Genomic DNA, 18,877 nt, shown 5'->3' with positions numbered 1-18,877 from the left:
TCATACCGGCCGTGGAGACATTCCCTCTTCTCCCTTCTTGTAGTGTCTTCAACCACCTGAAACTCTTGGGCTTTTCCACTCCAGGAGGAAAAGGGAGGAAGCAGAGGCTAGGGTAAATTTCTGCCAGTTAGGAGGTTTATGGTAACATAATCTGACACAGGGTTTTCCAAATTTTTTTAAACCATGGAAACCCTCACTCCCTATTCTTTTCAAGCGTAATCCTGTGGGGAATTAACATGTGAAGCAGATAAAAATGAGCTATACTGCTCCATTCCCTCACAGCCCCTCACCCCCATCACGCTGGTCCCTGAGACCAAGATTAAAAGCCACGGGTTTCCTGAAGTGCTGGGCTGTGATCTGTACACAGGAGATGTAAATTTCTTTCTAGATTTTTCCACTGACTTTTGAGTAAACGATTGAATATCTATGCCGCTCCCTTTGTTTCATCTCTAAAATAGAGACTAAATACTCTTCATTGAACATTACAATTAAGGCTTTAAAACTTAGTATGCAAATGTGTTAGAACTATAATAATAATGAGGATAATAAGGTTCGGGGCAGAGTTCTAAATGCTTTCTTTGATAACCTTATTTAATCCTTATAATCTCCCTATGGGGCAGGTTCTATTATTATCCCCACTCTAAATTGGAGAAACTGAAGCACAGAGAGGTTATGCAAATTTCTGAAAGCCACTCAGCTCTAAGTGGTATAGGCATAGATGAACCCCAGGTAGCCTGACTCCAAAGCCCCTTGATCTTAACCCATGACACTTGGATTTTAAACTAGGTTGCACTTTAGAATTGCTTAAGGACTTTTTAAAAATTCAGAGTCCCAGGCTACATCCCAGACCAATTAGATTATGGACTCTGGGGATGGGCCATTGCTGACAGTATTTTAAAAATTCTTCTATTTCTCTTTATGAGTTGAATTGTGTCTTCCAAAACAGATATATTGAGGCCCTACCCCCTGCTACTGTAGAATGTGGCCTTATTTGGAAATAGGGTCATTTTGATATGTAATCACTTAAGTTAAAGTGAGGTCACACTGGAGTAAGGTGTGTTCTTAATCCAGTATGACTGGTGTCCTTCTAAGAAGATGGTCTGGGGGTGCATGGGTGACTCGGTCAGTTAAGTTTCAGACTCTTGGTTTTGGCTATGGCCATGAGATTAAGCCCTGTTGGGCTCAGTGCTCAGGGCAGAATCTCCTTAGAGTTCTTTCCCTCCTCCTTTCCCTCCCTCTCTTCTCCTCCGTCCCCCTTCCCCTTACATGTGCACGCTCTCTCTCTCTTGAAACAAATAAATAAATAAATAAAATCTAAAAAAAAAAAAAGAAGGTGGAAGAAGTTGGGCTGGTGAAGACAGAGACACATAGAGAGAATGCCATGGAGCTTGAAGCCATGTACTTACAAGCCAAAGAACGCCAAAGATTAACAACAAACCATCAGAAGCTGGAATAGGCAAGCACGGATTCCATCCTATAGGTTTCAGAGGGAGTGTGGCCTTGCCAATACCTTAATTTCAGACTTCTAGGCTCCAGAACCATGAGACAATAAATTTCTATTGTTTGAAGCCATAGAGTTTATAGGTCTTTGTTTCTCCAGGAAACTAATATAGCTCCCCAACTGATTTTGATGTACAGACAGGTTTGAGAACTACTTCTATATATTAATCTCTTTTCTTAAGAACTGGCTGTGTGAATGGGGGGAATCAACCTCCTCAATGTACCCTAGTTTTGATTAGGGCTGGTGTAGGTCATTGCCATCTTGCTCACACTGGCTGTGCCATCTTCTAAAGCATGGGTCAGTGTTGATCAGGTATCTGACATGGTTGGTATGAGGGGGGATTTCAAGAGTCACTTTCAGTGTTCCTGTTCGTGGAAGAAACTGTAGTTGTGGGTGTAATCCTGGCCATAGAGTACGATGTTCCCAGACAAGAGTGGAGGATGGACAGGAGCTGAATGTGTGCTTTCCCTAAAGACAGTATAGTATAAAACCTGTGACAAAATCACAGGGGAGAAAGGGCCATTAGTAAGGTGACCTGAAATCTGGACACATAAGCTCAGGTAAGATGAAGCACTAGGAGAGATCACTGGGGGTATCTGGAAAAAGGAGATGTGTGAACATCTCACAAAGAAATTGATGTTAAGAGAAGTGGGGATGGGTTTTGATAAGGTGCTGTGAGTGCAGGCTGTTCAGGCACGAGGAACACCTTGAGCAAAGCTGTAGAAGGGGGAATGATAGAATGGGGGAGTGCTGGTGAGTTGTGAGGGGACCCCATGCTTAGAGCAAGCTGGAGAAGAGAGCTTGCGTGAAAGGAAAGGAGTCCAGAAAGGCAGGTTAAGACAATTTTCTGGTGGGACTGTAATACCACACCAAGAAGATCCCCAGACTTCATTTTGCAAGCAACATGGAGTCAACAGAGGATTTTGATCGGGGAAGTGACACCATCATTAACTTAAATGATCTTGATAACATTTCACAGAGTCCTTACTCTGTGACCAAAGCTGAGGTGTCTCCTTTAATTTTCCCAATGACCTTATGAGATAGGTACTATTATTATCCTAACTTAATAGATTTAAAAACTGAGACTAAGAGAATTTCAGTTACTGCCCAAGTCATATAGCTGGTTAAGTGAAAAAAGTGGATTTGAACTCTGGCCATCTGATTCTGGAGTCTGTGGGCTTACCTGACTTATCACTGAGGATTCCCAGCATTGGAGTTGAAGAAAACTAGCCCCATTGGCAGGACGAGACAGCTGAACAGTGGATGACAGCAGGGAGAGAATGGGGACAGAAAGGCCAGCTAGGAAATGACTTCAGAGTCATGTGAAATATATCAAAAGGAGGCCAAAAAAGATTTAGTGTCTGGCTGTGTTTTGGAGAGATATCACCCCATTCAAGAATAATTGAGTAAATGGGAGAAAGATGTTACTTTTATGAACTAAAGAAAGCAGGAAGAGGAGTGGATTGGGTGGTAGAAGAGAGTGAAATTTCTTTAGACACTTACAGAAAGTACTTACAGAATATCCATGTTGTAGATATTCGGGAAGTACATGGAAACGTGATTTAGAGGTAGTTACTCTGAAGGAGAGATGAATCACTGCATCTAATCCTCAGACTTTAGAGACTAAATACTGTGGAGACAGTACAGGTATAGTGTTGATGCCCATAGGCTTCAGGGCTCAACTGTGTTGAAATTCCTAACCAACTTGTTATTAGCTGTGTGTCCTTGGATGAGTGTCAGTTTCTTCATCTGCAGAAGGGGGATAATAATAGGACCTGTTTCATGGTGTCCTTCAGAGGATTGAGATAAGACAGGTGGAGTACTTGGCAGAAGGCAAAGTTTTATGAAATGTGCCTTTTCTTTGCTTCTTGTAGCCCAGAAAGCCTCCTCTTGATATTACACGTCAATCTTCATTTCTTTCTCCCACCCAGTACCTTTCTGTGTCATGTTAGAATTTGCTTCTCCTTGTCTAGCCTTTCGAACTTAGCAGCTTCTTTTTTTCTTAAAGACCAATTTCTCTAGCCCAGGAATATTTTGAAGTTTTTCCTCTTTTCTTTCTCCTGGACTCAGTGTGGACCTGATTTTCTCCTGGTGTGGCCACCTTATTTCACGGAGTTCTGTGCATTAGCCAGAGGAAGGGACCAGGAAGCCCACATTGCATATTCTGCTTGTTATCTTTGGTGGCACAGTTTGCTTGTTGTCCCTACAATTACCTCTGAGCCTCTATAGGCAATGATTCAGGGATTTTCTTTGTATGCTCTGTGCCTGGTATTTTATGGGGGCTTGATGCATAAGTCCAAGAAATAGCTGCTTTTCTTGGGCAGAGTTGAGCAGAATCAGGTAACAATAACAAAAGTCTAAGCTTGGTTTCCTAGTCTTTTGGTTCTAGAAAGAGGGGTCTATAACAGAGGAGAAAAGTGTGGAGGAAGTGACTCATTATGACCATTTCAATTTCTTAGGGCTCAGAAAACGAAACTTTATCTCTGGAGAAAATGAAGGATATGGTGTGTAGATGAAGGTCATCTGTTGCTGGTGATTTGGGGAACTGTAGCTAGAAACCAGTTTGAAAGGATGATTATGTGGATCATTTCATTAGCCTCATAACTGATGTCCTTCCCATGGTTGGTCTTTCTTTCAGTCCAAGGAGGATCTCATTCTCTTCTCCCACCCAACCCAATCCTCTCCCTGCATTCTTAAAAAGAAACCCACCCCTATCAAGTCACCCTTCAGCCAGAAATATCTTTAATGACTTCCCTTTGCTCAAAGAAGTGAGTCTCGAGGCTTTGTGGTAGCAATCAAAGTCTTCTACTCTCAGCCCCATCCCACCTCTCCAACCTTCCCTTTCTCACATCACTTCCATCCCTGTGAGTCAGAGCCTCTTGCTTTCCCTCACTCCCACCATGACATATGGCCTCTGTTCCTTGGCTACAGGCCAGTATTCCCCAGAGTCAGGGTCTACGTGCTGAGCAGGCAATAGTCCTTACTTCTCTAATACACTTTGCCTCCTGGAACAGAGTTACCCACCTGCCCTCTTAACCCCCTTACTTTTCTAGAACCTACAACTTACCTGCCTCTATGCTACCTGCATCCTCAAGTTAAAACTTAGATTATTTATGAAAGATCAATAAGCAAACTAATTAAATACATGTAATTAAAAAGAGAATGTGGTCTGCAATGTTAAACTTGTAGAGTTCTCAGAGCAAGGACTGTGGCTTTTGAGCTTTAGCTTTGTATAACATCTGACTCAGAACAGAATAGACTCTGGGAGTACCAGCCTTTTCAGAGCCTTACCTGGCAAGGTCAAGGGATTTGGAGAGGAGAAGGTGTCAAGAATATCCAAATGACCTGAGAAAGTAAGTAGGTCTCCTTAAACATTTACCTTGCTAACAGGGAGGGGTTCGGGGTAATCTGACCTAGTAATTATCTGTGGTCTAATTGCTTGCCTACTGGACTTACTCAATCTACCAGCCAATGGGAATTTACCAGATTTCCCTGATCCTGATTGAGTTGACTCATATAAACTATAGTGAGTTTCTTCTTGGGGTCAATTCTCCATGGAATTAATCAAACTTTGGGCTTGTCTACTGTAATCAGCTCGATAGCTGCTTTCTGCTCATGGATGGCTTTTTGCCTTCATTAAATCTGAAGGTTTCAGCTTTGGTTAGTGCACACTACCTCAATCAATACAAGCAAGTACAGCTGTCTCCAAAATGAGGGTGTCAAGCCAAGGCCCTGATAACCAATGGTTACTAAATACTTAATGATTTGTGTTATGTGTCAACAGTTCCCCCATCACATTTCAGTGTAGAGCCCTTGAACTTACCTTTAAAAATAATTTTTTTTCCTAAGACTTATCATTTACTTTCCATATGTTATCTCCTTATTTATTATTTTATAGCACATGAGCAAAGTGCTTCAGAAAACACAAAGTGGGACCCAGAAGTTAGAAAAGCTGAAAACCATCAGCTCCCATTGACACCTTCTATCCCAAAGGGGATGGAATTTCCTTAGTGTGGTGGTTATTGGTGATGTTTAGCAAATGTTGCACTCTCCCCATTGCAGCTACAGGATATGATTTTATTTCCTGGCTTCTTTGTGACTGATGGGCTCATGTGATTAGTTTTGGCCCAAGAGTTGAAAGCACAAGTAACTCTGTTACTCCTTCACTGGAACATTAATGTCAATGTGAGGCCCTTCAGGGTTCAGTATTCCCTCTGCTACCATGACCAACAATTCTCTAGATTTGGCCGCTCTGCCAGCCTGGGTCCTACTGACGATAACAAAGATACAGAATCAAGCCCCAGACTACAAGTTACGGGCATGTAGCATAAGCAAGAAATCGACCTTTCTTGTTTTTAGCCACTGATATGTTCAAGTTTTTGTTACTGTAGCATAACTTAGCTTAACTGAGTGAGACAGGCAGCTTGCAAGATAATAAAAAACCTGTAGGTTGTGTAAGGAAGATATTATTATCAGCTTTCAAATACCATTGCTAATCTGAAGACTCCCAAATTTATATTCCCAGCCCATGGTTCTTTCCTGAGTTTGCACATACATATCTAATTACCCTACCTGGCATATCCACCTGGATGTCTCAAAAGATGCCTCAAAATTATGTGCAAACTGAACTTGTAAATGTTTGCCAAACCTGGATGTCTCCAGTCTTGTATCAGCATTTAGCACTAGCATGTTCTCAGTTACTAAAGTCACTGTCATTATAAGTTTCTCCCTTTATTTTATGGGAAATGTGATGGGATGTAATCTTCCCATCAGCAGGACCAGATGATTCTCCAGAATATAGCTCTGTCTCTGCCCACTTGTCTCTATATTTATGGCCAATATTTTAGTCAAGGCCATTGACATCTAGCATCTAAATGACTGCAATGGCCCCATACACAATCTCTCCATCTCTATTGTGTGCGTGTGTGTTTTTTTTTTAAGATTTTATTTATTTATTTGACAGAGAGAGACACAGCAAGAGAGGGAACACAAACAGGGGGAGTGGGAGAGGGAGAAGCAGGCTTCCTGCTGAGTAGGGAGCCCGATGCGGGGCTGGATCCCAGCACCCTGGGATCATGACCTGAGCCGCAGGCAGACGCTTAACGACTGAGCCACCCAGGCGCCCCGATAGTGGTTTTTTTTTTAAATTGATGTATAGTTGACATACGGTGTTACATTAGTTTTAGGTGTACAACATAGTGATCTGACATTATGTTATGCTCACTGCAAATGGAGCTACCATCTGTCATCATACAACGCTATTACAACACCACTGTCTATATTCCCCATGCTGTATCTTTCGCGTCTTTCAGTTGATTCCGCACAGTGTAGACGGATCTTTAAAAGAAGGATACAAGATCACATTAATTCCCTTCAATGACTTCCCATTAAATTTAGACTAGAAATCCAAATTCCTTACCAGGGTCTACAAAGTCCTATGCGTTCTGGCTTCTCTTATTTCACCAGCCTTATTTTTCACATCTATGGTGCACACATACACTGATCATCTCTCAGTTGATCCAGAACAAACCAAATTGTTCAGGCTCCAGGGCCTTTGCTTTTGCTATTCTCTTTGCCTAGAATACTGTTCTGTTAGCTCTATAAATTGTGTATTCCTCCTTATTGGGCTTAGGTCTTCGCTTAACTCTTTAAAGAGTTCTCGGAATCTCCTATCAAGAATAGATATCTTCGTTATCTTCCAATTCTCCCTATATATTTCTTTTTCTTTTTTTTAAATTTGAGTCTAGTTGACACACAGTGTTACATTAGTTTCAGGTGTACAACTTAGTGATTTGACAAGTTTATACATCGTGCTCTGTTCACCGCGAGTACGGCTGCCATTCATCCCATTACATCACTATTACAATATCATCCCTATATGTTTCTTTAACAGCACTTATCACAACTTTCAAATGTTTAGTTTGTTTTTTTACATGTGTATTATTCTTCCCACTAGAATGAAAGCTTCAAGAAGACAAGAATCTTGTCAGTCTTGTTCATCACTATAATCCCAGTGCTCTGTGTAATGCTCTCGAACTATATTCAGATGAATGAATGGATTATCCTTATTTCACAAATGAAGACAAGACTCAGAAAGCATGTGACTTGCCCAAAGTACATGGATAGTGAGCGGCAAGGGCTGAGTCTCTGATCACACCTTCTGAGCCTGGAGTTTGTGCTTTGGTTCCATATAACATACACTTTCCCATTGCCACCTGATAAGCAGCAAAGGTAATTTCCTTGGGGTCCGTTCTCTAGCAGAATCACAAGAACTCTTTGCTTTCCCTTACCACTAAGACAGAGTGGTTTTGCAACACCAGCAGCCCAGCTGGTTTACTCATTTTTCATACTATAAAATGTTATTAAACTGCACCACACAGATAAGTACTAGAAAAATTGCCAGGTTATTTTCCTAACATAAAATTAGCCAATTTGCCTGTGTACAGGATTGTAAAGGATGCAAAGCATCCCATTCAAGTGATTAACCTCTTAGTTAATAAAAGCAACAATTTTGTGTGTATAAAAATATAATAAAAGGAACATTCATATCAAAGTTATGTAGCCCTCCCTTCCTCTGCTCATCTCCTTAATTGGTAAATAATTCATCAAACTCTGAAATGAATTGTGCTCCCACCCACATTTCTTCATCCAATTATCATGAAATAGGAAAGCAGGCTCCTTCTCCCTTTGGAAGACAGGAGATAATGAAATCATTCAGGGCTTCCCTGAGCCTGTGCTAGTCTAGATAGAGAATCCAGCTGGCAAGGGCCTCATCGGGCAACTGAGCGATGTTTCTTTGGGTTCTGAAGAACTGGGCTTGTGCTTTTAGTTTGCCCTCTTTTCCCCAAAGGTCACGTATTTGTCTTTCCACTAGAGCGTCCATAAATATCCCCTGTTGTGAGTGTGACGGGCAATAGGAGGGATGGTCTGTGCTGGGCAGCCAGCCGCCTGAAAATTTTAATATGACTTTTGCATCAAATGAGTTGCACGGATCCATTTTTACAATGCTGATGAGCCACAATTCCTGGACACAGAGATGTCCTTTTATGTTGTAAATTATGTAAGATTATTGCCGAAAAGTTTCTTGTGGGAGCTATAATTTTTTCCCCTTTGGACTTCTTCATGTGTGGAAAAAACCCTACATTAGATATAAATTAATATACTCTTGGGCTGATGACCTTTGGTTTTTTGTCTTTTACCTTTAAATTGAGGTAGAATAATGCCCAACATAGTGTAATTTGCCTTTGCAAAACTCTTCTATGTATGTCACTATAATTCCCAAGGATGGTCTTGCTAATAAATCCCATTAAAAAACTCTTTCAGATCGTTTTGGTTCCTCTCATGAGTTCTGTTTAGAATTTGATCATTACTGTATTCAACAGCTTCAACTTGGTTGTAGATGGATCACACAGGTTGTGTACTGAACTTACAATAGCAGTGTTTATACCTGGGGTTTCTTTATTTTCCCTCCAACGCATTAGAGTTTTATGGTAAAAGATAAAACATTTACTGCCTCCTTTACCACAGCCTTTTGAATAGCTTCTTCAGCTTGAAGTTTATGGCTGCTGAAAAATCATCTTAATTTGCAAATTGTACAAGCCGTGTTTTTTGGGTCTTAGTACCATCGTCAAGCAAATAGAGAAATAGAAATGTCAGCAGCAGCATTTAGGACTGACTCGGTGGGGAAACTTTTCCTTCTGAGTCAAGACGGAGTGTATTACCCAAGGGAGCTGGTGAAGTGTCAATGAGACAGCCCTGAGCTCACATTCTTCGCCATTGTGTCTATGGTCAATTGAAAGAGTTAGCTTTCCTTTTTCACCATTGGAAGTTGTGGCATGTGCTTTCTGTTTAAAATTGATAGTTTGAAGGCTAGACCACTGAAATCCTTCCTAAAAATTTCCCCTTCCATTTTTCAAATAAACGAGCTATTCTTCACTGTTGCTTGAGAAACGCTCTTGTGAAATTCTGGTTATTTCTGCCACTGTGGCTGCTCTAAGAGACAAAGAAATTTCTGGAGAAATGAACAATTGGAAAAGAACCATACCGCAATTGGATTGACTGGACTTGCTAAAGCAAAATATGTCTTAATCTTAATTAACCAGCTTTTGACATCTGGATGCGCGGATTGCTGGCTCTGTCACATGAGTACTTTATAATCAGTGTCCTCTGGGTGGCTCTCTTAGAATTTTTCTCTGTAGAGTAAATTCTTTCTATCAACACTGTACCACAATATCCCAATCCACAGCAGGGAAACTTTGATCAAGGTCAAGACAAATGGACTTGGAGGGTTTTCTAGCTGACAAGGGCAGCCATTCTCTATGACTGCCTGGAGAACATGCTTTTCTTTATCTGGGAGGGTCATACACTTCAGCGCAAGGTGCAGATTTGGGAGTGGTCTGCCCATGGCATCCTGAGCAGGAGGGGATGCCTGTCCAGCCAGCCTGACCAGCAGAAACAGTTTTGTCTTCTCAGGTCCATCCTTGGATCCTTATTTGGGGTCCCAAACCTGATGGCAGTGTTTGTCCAATGACTGGAGAAGAGACACTCTTCCTCAAAGTGGGCTTTTCCTAAATGAGATCATGAAACAGACAACACTGGCAACATCTGTTTTGGTATCCCTCTCCAGGACCCCCAATCACTTTCTCCTGCCAGTTCTCCATTTCTCTGGGTTCTTTCCTTCCTTTTGCCTCAAAATCTAGTTATCCATTGTCCTAGACCTTAAAAGTCCTGATTTCTCCCAACTTGATAATGGAAGGGGAACAGGGAACTAATATTGATTGAATAATAATATACGGTGATCAGTCCCCATTTAAGAAGGCATACATGTTATTGCACTGGAGTCACAGTTATGCATGTGAGTTAACACCATTTTACAGATGAGAACACTGAGGTTCCTATAGACTAAGTGACTTGCCTAAAGCACACAGCAAGTAAAAAGTAGAGCCAGAATTGGAATTTTGGTGTGTCTGACTTCAGGGGCCATGCTCAACTAACTCTAATGTAATCATTACTAATTTACATAATTTCTTAAATTCAGTTAAAATTCTCTTTTTCACATATAACTCTCTGGAGTCTAGGTTTCGGTTCAAGACAGATTTATAGGGAAGATCTTTTTTCATCAGACCAACTTCAGATTCAGGAGGGGGTCCCTCCAGTCCTGCCACATGGTGGACTGCCTCTTCTGTCTTTAATCATAGATCCTGTTTTGACTAGGACCAGATCATGACCAAGAAAATGTGGTTGTTTTGATAGTCCCAGAATTCTTGGTTCATTAGGTGACCTTTGTGTGTTCACTGTTCTCTGCCTGTCCTGCTTTCTGTGATGCTGATGCTCTGTGTGGTTTAACACATTTGATTTCCTAGAGCTGTCCCTATTTATCAGCCCTGGAATTAACTGGACTTTCCTATTCTGACACAGCCAGGGTCCTCACCCGTGGTCTCACCTTGTGCATTGGCTTCATTATGTGAGTGTGGTTTGTTTACCATCATGTTTCCATTGTCTCTCTGATATATTCTTCTAAAACTCAGCCCAGTCTTCTTTTGGTCCATCCCTTTTGTACTATTGGCTACCTCTTCCTTCCTGTATTTCTCCAACATTGATGTGTGCTAACTTTTATTTCTTATGCTTGATTATTGAATGGGACTTTCCTTGTGGCCTTAGAACTAGACTCTAAGCCTGAGGATAAATCAGCATTAATTATCTCCATCTTCTCAAGGGTTCTGTATTTGTTTGCTAGGGCTGCCATAAGAAAATACCACAGATTGTGTGGCTTAAACAACAGAAATATGTTTTCTCAGTCTGGAGGCTAGAAGTCTAAGACTCAAGGTTTTGGTGAGGTTGGTTTCTTTTGACGTCTCTCTACTTGGCTTGTAGATGGGTACCTTCTCACTGTGTCTACCCTTTGTACATATCTGTGTTCTAATACCCTCTTCTAATGAAGAAACCAGTAGCTTTGGATTAGAGCCCACCATGATGATCTCACTTAACCTTAATTACCTCTTCAAAAACCCTATTTCCAAATACAGTCACATGCTAAGGTACTGGAGGTTAAGATTCAACATACAATTTTGGAAGGCATGCAATTCAGCTTGTCTCAGGATCTAACAATTGTGTCCTTCATAAAAGGTGGCCCTGCATACTCTGCTACCTTCACAATCACCCCACCCCACAGATCTGTATGAGAAAATCACTGGGTAGATGAGTGAGGGGATTTGGAGGTGGTCAACTGGGGTGGCAGTATTTGTGGCAAAAAGGTTTTCTCTTCCCTTCCCAGAGGTGGAGGAGGATGGCATGCTTACTTTCTCTACCTCCAAGCCACATAAGTGAAGTGCCAAGAGAATCACTTGCAAGGATTGGATGTGCCAGTAACTGGCTGGATACTGGCCGAATCTGACCTGGTGCTTCCCAGTGAAGGAGAGTCCAGCATGACGAGAAACTTCTTGAGAGAGTCTGCTATTTCTCCTGAAGTATCTAGGCAGCCATGACCCTTATGACCAGTGCTCATTTTGCTATCTCTTTAATCTTCAAAAATAAGAAACTTGCTGGAGTAAATTGCACAAAGAGACTGTACTAAGGAAATGGGGGTGTCCTCCAAGTGCAAATTCCCTGAAGACTTTAAAGGACATAGAAAATCCTCATTGGTTTAAAGACCACAAGTGAAGAACCAGTGGGATCAAAAAGGAAACATGAATCATACAGTATTCAGGCAACTAACGAGAATTAGTCCTTCCTACTTGCCCAGAGATGGTTTTAGGGCACTGAGCAGTGGCAGAGGCCAAAAAGGAAGTGACTGATCCCTTTCTGAAGGGGTCCTCAGTACATTGTGGGCTGTTCCAAGAAAACCATGGACACCATCTACACATCAGGGAGCATTGCCCAGAAGATGAAACTAGACCAAGCCAGAGGAAGACCACTCCAGAAGTTAGCTAACTGTATGAGGTAATACCTGCCATCTTTTTAAATCTTGTTTCCTACTTTAGCACACTGAAAGGGCTAGATATCCAGAAGGAAGAGGATTTTGAGTTGTCCCAGAAAAGACTTTGCCTGACTCCACCTCGTTGGAGAAGAGAATTGAGAAAATCATTTATCTCTCCCCTTGGACCAAAGCCTAGCTAGCTGCCCCTAAATAAATGGAAAAGTTAAATTTTTAAAAAAGATTTTATTTATTTATTTAATAGAGAGAGAGAGCACAAGTAGGGGGAATGACAGGCAGAGTGAGAGGGAGAAGCAGACTCCCTGCTGAGTAGGGAGCCCGATGCAGGGCTTGATCCCAGGACCCTGGGATCATGACCTGAGCTGAAGGCAGAGGCTCAACTGACTGAGCCGCCCAGGTGCCCTGGAAAAGTAAATATTAGAGTAGAGAAGAGGTTACGATGTTGAAACACAACAGGATGAATATTTAATAACTGAAAATGCCTGGAAAGCTATGGGTTTTGCTGGGATATTAGGGACTGGAAATGGAGATTTGACAAGGTGAAGGCAGCCATTGGAGAACAAAAAAAACTGCTGTATTAAAAAACAATTCAGACTATTCAGCCATAAAGTGTATTTGATTGTCATTGAAAAGCAGCAGTGTTATTGTTTAGCAAGGACACTTCCTTTGGTCATTTCAAGTCACTGGTTAGATTTTAGGTACAATGAGGTTAAAATGGAAAATTGGGATGCCACACATTTTCTTGTGCTTCAGAGTGCATTTATCTGATTCAAAGCAATCACAACTTTAGTTATAAGAGATTAGGTTGAAATACTAGGGATGAGATTGAAATCAACAATATTTAAAAACAAATTTTAATTTGTTTCATTTCATAAATGAATTTCATTTTATAAATAAATAAATATAAATTTTATAAATAAAAATAAAATAATTTTATAAATAAAATTCATTTTAATTTCCCTTCTCTCAAACAATGTGGTGGAGTGGAAGGTGTTAGGGTTCAAAAGATCGGGTTTTACTGTTGGCTCCATCCATAATAATCTATGTTGAAACAGTCATATCATTGGAACTTATGGTATCTTGATTTTCTTAAGTTGCTACCCTAATTCAGTAAGCATTTACCAAGTCTGTCATGAGGAAAATGGACTTTAGAATTTGACTGTGTAGGTCAGAGTCCACTCTCTACCCACTTAGCAACTTGATTCTGGTCAGGTTACTTATCCTTTCTGAGACACTGCTTTCTTATCTTTAAATGGGGATGTAGCAATGAAACTGGGCCACAAAGAATCAGTGGAATATCTTCTGTAAAATGGAGCATTTGAGTTATGTGATCCTCTCTTCATTTCAAAAAGTCTATTATAAAACCACAGGGAAGAGAATGGATTTAAACAGAATCTTGTGTCTGTAGATTATCAAAAAGAAAGAATTTCCTGGTTAGATACCAGATGCAATACTTTGAAGAGGTTCTGGATTTATCCTCCCAATTAAAAAAACAAACTAGTGAATTGTCTGATTGGAATGGATTTGCTATGATTCTGCTAAAAGTTAAAGGGATGGAGTAAATCAGTGGTTATTGAATGTAAGTCCAGGAATGGGCATCATTAGATTCAAGCGAGAAGGTTTTATAGTGTTATTCATATCTCTAGGTTTACTGATTTCTTGTCTCCTTTTTTTGGATCAATGACTGAGTGCTAAAATCACCAGCAATAATTGTGGATTTCTTTATTTCTTCTTATTTCTGACAGTTTTTGTGTCAAGTATTTTGGAACTGTTATTAGGTGCACACACGTTTTTGTGTGTGTGTGATGAATTGATCTTGTTATTATTATGAAATGTCCTTCTTTATCTCTATTTTGTCTTGAAGTATACTTTGATAACTGTATGGCCATTCCAGCTTTCTTATGATTAATGTTTGCATACTATATGCTTCCTATTTTTTTTTTTACCTTTAACCAATGTGTCTTTGTATTTAAAAAATTCATCTCTTTTTATGCGGTTGGGTCTTTTTTTTCACCTAGTCTGATAATCTTTGCCTTCCGATAGCAGTGTTTAGTCCATTTTGACATAATGTGATTATTAATGTGGTTAGGTTTAAATTTACCATCTTACTGTTTGTTTTCAATTTGTCCCATTAGTTCTTTGCTATTTTTTCTCTCCTTTTCTGCATTCTTTGGGATTAATAATTTTCTCAAATTTCTTTTTATCTCCACTATTGGCTTATTAGCTTTATCTTTTTATTTTTTTAAAGATTTTATTTATTTATTTGAAAGAGAGAGAGAGAGGGAGCATGAGCAGGGAGAGGGGCAGAGGGAGAGGGACAAGCAGATTTCCCGCTGAGCAGGGAGCCCAATGCAGGACTCGATCCCAGGACCCTGGGATCATGACCTTAGCCAAAGGTAGACGCTTAACCAACTGAGCCACCCAGGTGCCCTTTTCATTTATTTTTTAAGTGATTGTTCTGAATTATAATATATATCCCTAACTTATCAGAGCCTACCTTGAATTCCTATTTTACCATTTCACATATAAGAACTTTACAATGGTATACTTCCTTTTGCCCCTATTAGTGTATATTTTCTCTTATGTGTGTTATAAATTCTAAAATACATTGTTAATATTTTTGCCTTTAAAAAAAATCAACTGTCTACTAGAAAAATAAAAATCAGAAAGAAATCCTTTGTTTACCCAGGTATTTATTGTTGCTAACACTTTTCACTTTTTCATAGAAGACTGAGCTCTGGTATCATTTCCTTTCAGTCTGAAGAACTTCTCTACCATTTTTTTGTAGTGCAGGTCTTTTCTTGATGAATTCTGTCAGCTTATGTTTATCAAAAAATGTCTTTGAAGGCTGCTTTTAGCTGGATATAGGACTCTAGATTAATAGCTATTTTCCTCTTAGTGTTTTAAAGATGTCACTCCTTTGCTTCCTGTCTTGCGTTATTTCTAAGGAGAAATCACCTTTCATTCTTATCATTGTTACCCTGAATGTAATGTGTCTTTCATTCTCTGGACTACTTTTAAGATTTTCTCATTATATTTGGTATTCAATAATATTACTATATTATGCCTACATAGGGTTTTCTTCATATTTATACTGTTTGGAATCTATTAAGACTTCTTGCATCTGTGGGTTCCAACAAATTTGGAATATATTTGGTTAGTATTTCTTGAAATATATTTTTTTCTGGCCCAGTGTTTCCCCCGTATGTCCCAATCTCTCTCTCTCCTTTCATTCTGGCACTCTACACATATGTTAGCCTATTTGACATTGCTTATTAGGTCACTGAGATTCTGTTTATTATTTTCCTGTCATTTTCTTCTAGTATTTCAGTTTGGATAGTTTCTATTTGCCTGTCTTAAGTATGCTGAGCATCTCTTCTTCAGTGTCTAATGCATTCTCAGGCTCACCCACTGAAGTTTTAAATTTCAGATACTGTGCTAATTCTGGAATTCCCACTTTGTTCTTTTAAAATAGTTCCCATTTATCTCTTGAGAATCCCTCTTTACTCATATGTCCATCTTTTTCATTAGATTATTATATATATTCCTAATAGCTGTGTTAAAGTAATCCTCTGTTAATTCCAATAAATATCTGTATTATTTCTGGGTCTGTTTATATTGGTTGTTCTTCTTTTGGGTATGGGTCACATTTTCCTCCGCTTTTGATGTCTAATGATTTTTTATTGTCTTAGACATTGTGAATATGATATTATTGAAAAAATATATGTATTTTTTGCTTTTCTGTAAGGAAAGCTTAGTTTTGTACTCCCAGGCAGCGTGATCCTGTTGAGGCTTGGCTTCAGGCCCTGTTAGAGATGTCTAGAGTAATCCTGCTACTTAGGTATGGCCTTTTGGAGTCTTAACTGAATGCATGGGGAGAGTTCTTTCTACTCTGACTGGTCAGAACTTCAACATCTCCCAGTCCTGTGCACCTTCGTCCATTCTGTCCACAACTCACCAGTAGCTGTTCTTTCCTAGGTGTCACAGAATCCAATGCCGTCAGTGTGCACATTAATGTTTGACCAAAGACATAAGGGAATCTCTATCTGGAAGGGGTCCTTCTTTGTGCAGTTGCCTCCTCTCTGGTGTCCACCTCACAAATTCCAGCTGTTTCTGCAACCTCAAACCCCAACTGAACTTAGAAATAAAAGATACCCTAAATAAGTGATGATATAACAATTAAAACAAAATGAATTATAGTTCTATTGTTATAAAAATTCAAATATTATTTCTGCCTCTTTAATAATAGTTTTTTTCTGACGTCTGCAAGATGTCAATATTCTTTTAGGGAAAATCATTAATTTGGAGATGGATTCTAAAAATAACTACAAGATGAAATCTTAGTGTTTATTAGTCACAGTGTTGACTGCTTTACATGGATTATCTCACTTACTGGTCATGACACTCCTCCCAATAAGACCTGTGATTGGGCCCCATTTTCCCCCAGCTAATTTAAAAAGTGCCCCAAGGCAGAAAGCTGAGGTGAATGTGGAACTCACCTTTTTGTTTTCCCCATTCTCTGTATGTTGTAAAATGCCTGAATTGTCTAGTTTTATAGTTGATTATAATGGGTAGGTTACTCATGCTTTGCTGAAATCCTAAGGATCTTTTAAAATAGATTCCAGCACTCCTCCAAAACTTACTGATTCACAGTCTCCAAGGTGTTGCTAGAAAGCATCCATCTTCATTCTGGTGTGCCTTGAGGGTTTGGACCCACTGATGCACGTGTCCTCCAGTCACATCAGGGCCCTGATATGACTTGAGAGCATTCTGACAAGCCTCATTTAAAGAGTCTCAACTGACAGATCTCCACCACTTCCCTCTGGGAGATTAATCATGAATTAGCCAGGCCTTCCCATCATGAAGGATTTCTCCACTTCCAGACTATTTTCAATCCTCGGATTTTCTTACTTCTAATAACTTGTCCTCCTGAATTGGAGTAAACAATTCCTATATTCTTCATGTTCACACCTTCAAAATTTAGTCGACACATCATATCCCCTGCCACTCATCACTTAACCAGGCTATACATATTTAATTATTTTAATGTACCTCCATAAATCAACTTCTTGAACTCCCCAGTCACACTGGTTGGAATATCTTGTCCTCTCTCTGCATAAGAATGAAGAAGGCCATAACAGGACATCTTGCTTTTAGCCTTGTTTTCCTGAGGAATAGGACTTATGTTCCATTTTCTCCAGTCAGTCATCTGATCTGGAATGTTCATTTCATAAACTTGCAGACTTTTTTTTACTCGTTGGTTCTATTTTAATTATACTGTAAATAATTGTCAAGTTCTTAAGCTTTCTTCTTTCACTGAATAAAAGTATTTAAGGTTTTATTTTTCATTTAAAAATTTAAAATACTTGCACAGTCCTCAAGTGGCATGAATCCATTAAAAATCCTGTGTGTGTAATTAAACAATCTTAGTGTCCCTAGATTTCTCTGTCATTTCTGGCACCTGGCATGCCTTCCTTGGAGGTTTTCAATTGTGGACTGTAATACTTTTAGAATAATGAGAATTCAGATTCCACAAATCACCCAAAGCCAAACATCAGTTTCTTTGGCCAATAAAGCATGCCCAGTTAGCTGATGGCTTTCAGAGGGGCTGACAAAGGGCCTTACATAATGCACTGAGTGTGGTACTGTTTCAGGCCATCATGATGTGCTGTAATTATTGTAGCAGGCTCCTTCCTGTCTAGAATATCTCCCCGAACAGTCGGTAGTGCGTCTTGGGGTTGACAGGTGGCTAGATTCCCCTCTGCGTTGGTGAGGATGTTAGATGTTGCCAGGAGAATTTAAAGGAACACAGGCAGTGCCTTAGCACTTGAATTGTTCTGATTTTCTCCTCAGCTCTGCACAATATGCATTTCTTAGGCACAAGCAAGAGGAAAGCCTCTTTTTACCCTTTTTCCTGAACTCCTCTCTTCACCAAGGCACATTCTCCAATTTGCTGGCTGCCCCTGGGAGCCATACTTACTGTGTCCCCTGACAGCCCTGTGCCCATGTTTTATGCAAAGATGTGAGCAGCTGGCCACCAAGCCCCCGAGAGTCTGGGGCTTTTGTGTTCCAAAGCCTCTTCTCTGCCTTCTTTTCCCTCCCCTCCTGGCTTCTAGGCTGTGTGATCTTTTCTCCACCACTCCCTTGTGTCGGCATTTGCTGGATGTGCTCTGTGCTTTTTCCATGCCAGGCATCCGTGCCGAGGAATACTGAACTTCCCTAAAAAGTGGTTGATAAACACAGGGAGTGGTGACAGAGAATGTCTGGTACTTAGTAGACCCTCCTGGCTGAGCCTTTGTTCCAACCTTCTGAACAAATCCCATATTACCAGGCAGAAAACATAAAGAGGCTCTATAGAGTATCAGATCGAAAACAGGGATGGGAGAGCAGAGTCTGTTAGGAAGCTTAAATCAGATAATGCATGCAGAATTCTAAAAGAGTGA

The sequence above is a fragment of the Neomonachus schauinslandi genome, chromosome 14, assembly GCF_002201575.2.
Source record: "Neomonachus schauinslandi chromosome 14, ASM220157v2, whole genome shotgun sequence".
NCBI classification, from domain to species: Eukaryota; Metazoa; Chordata; class Mammalia; order Carnivora; family Phocidae; genus Neomonachus; species Neomonachus schauinslandi.
This window is presented reverse-complemented; position numbering follows the sequence as displayed.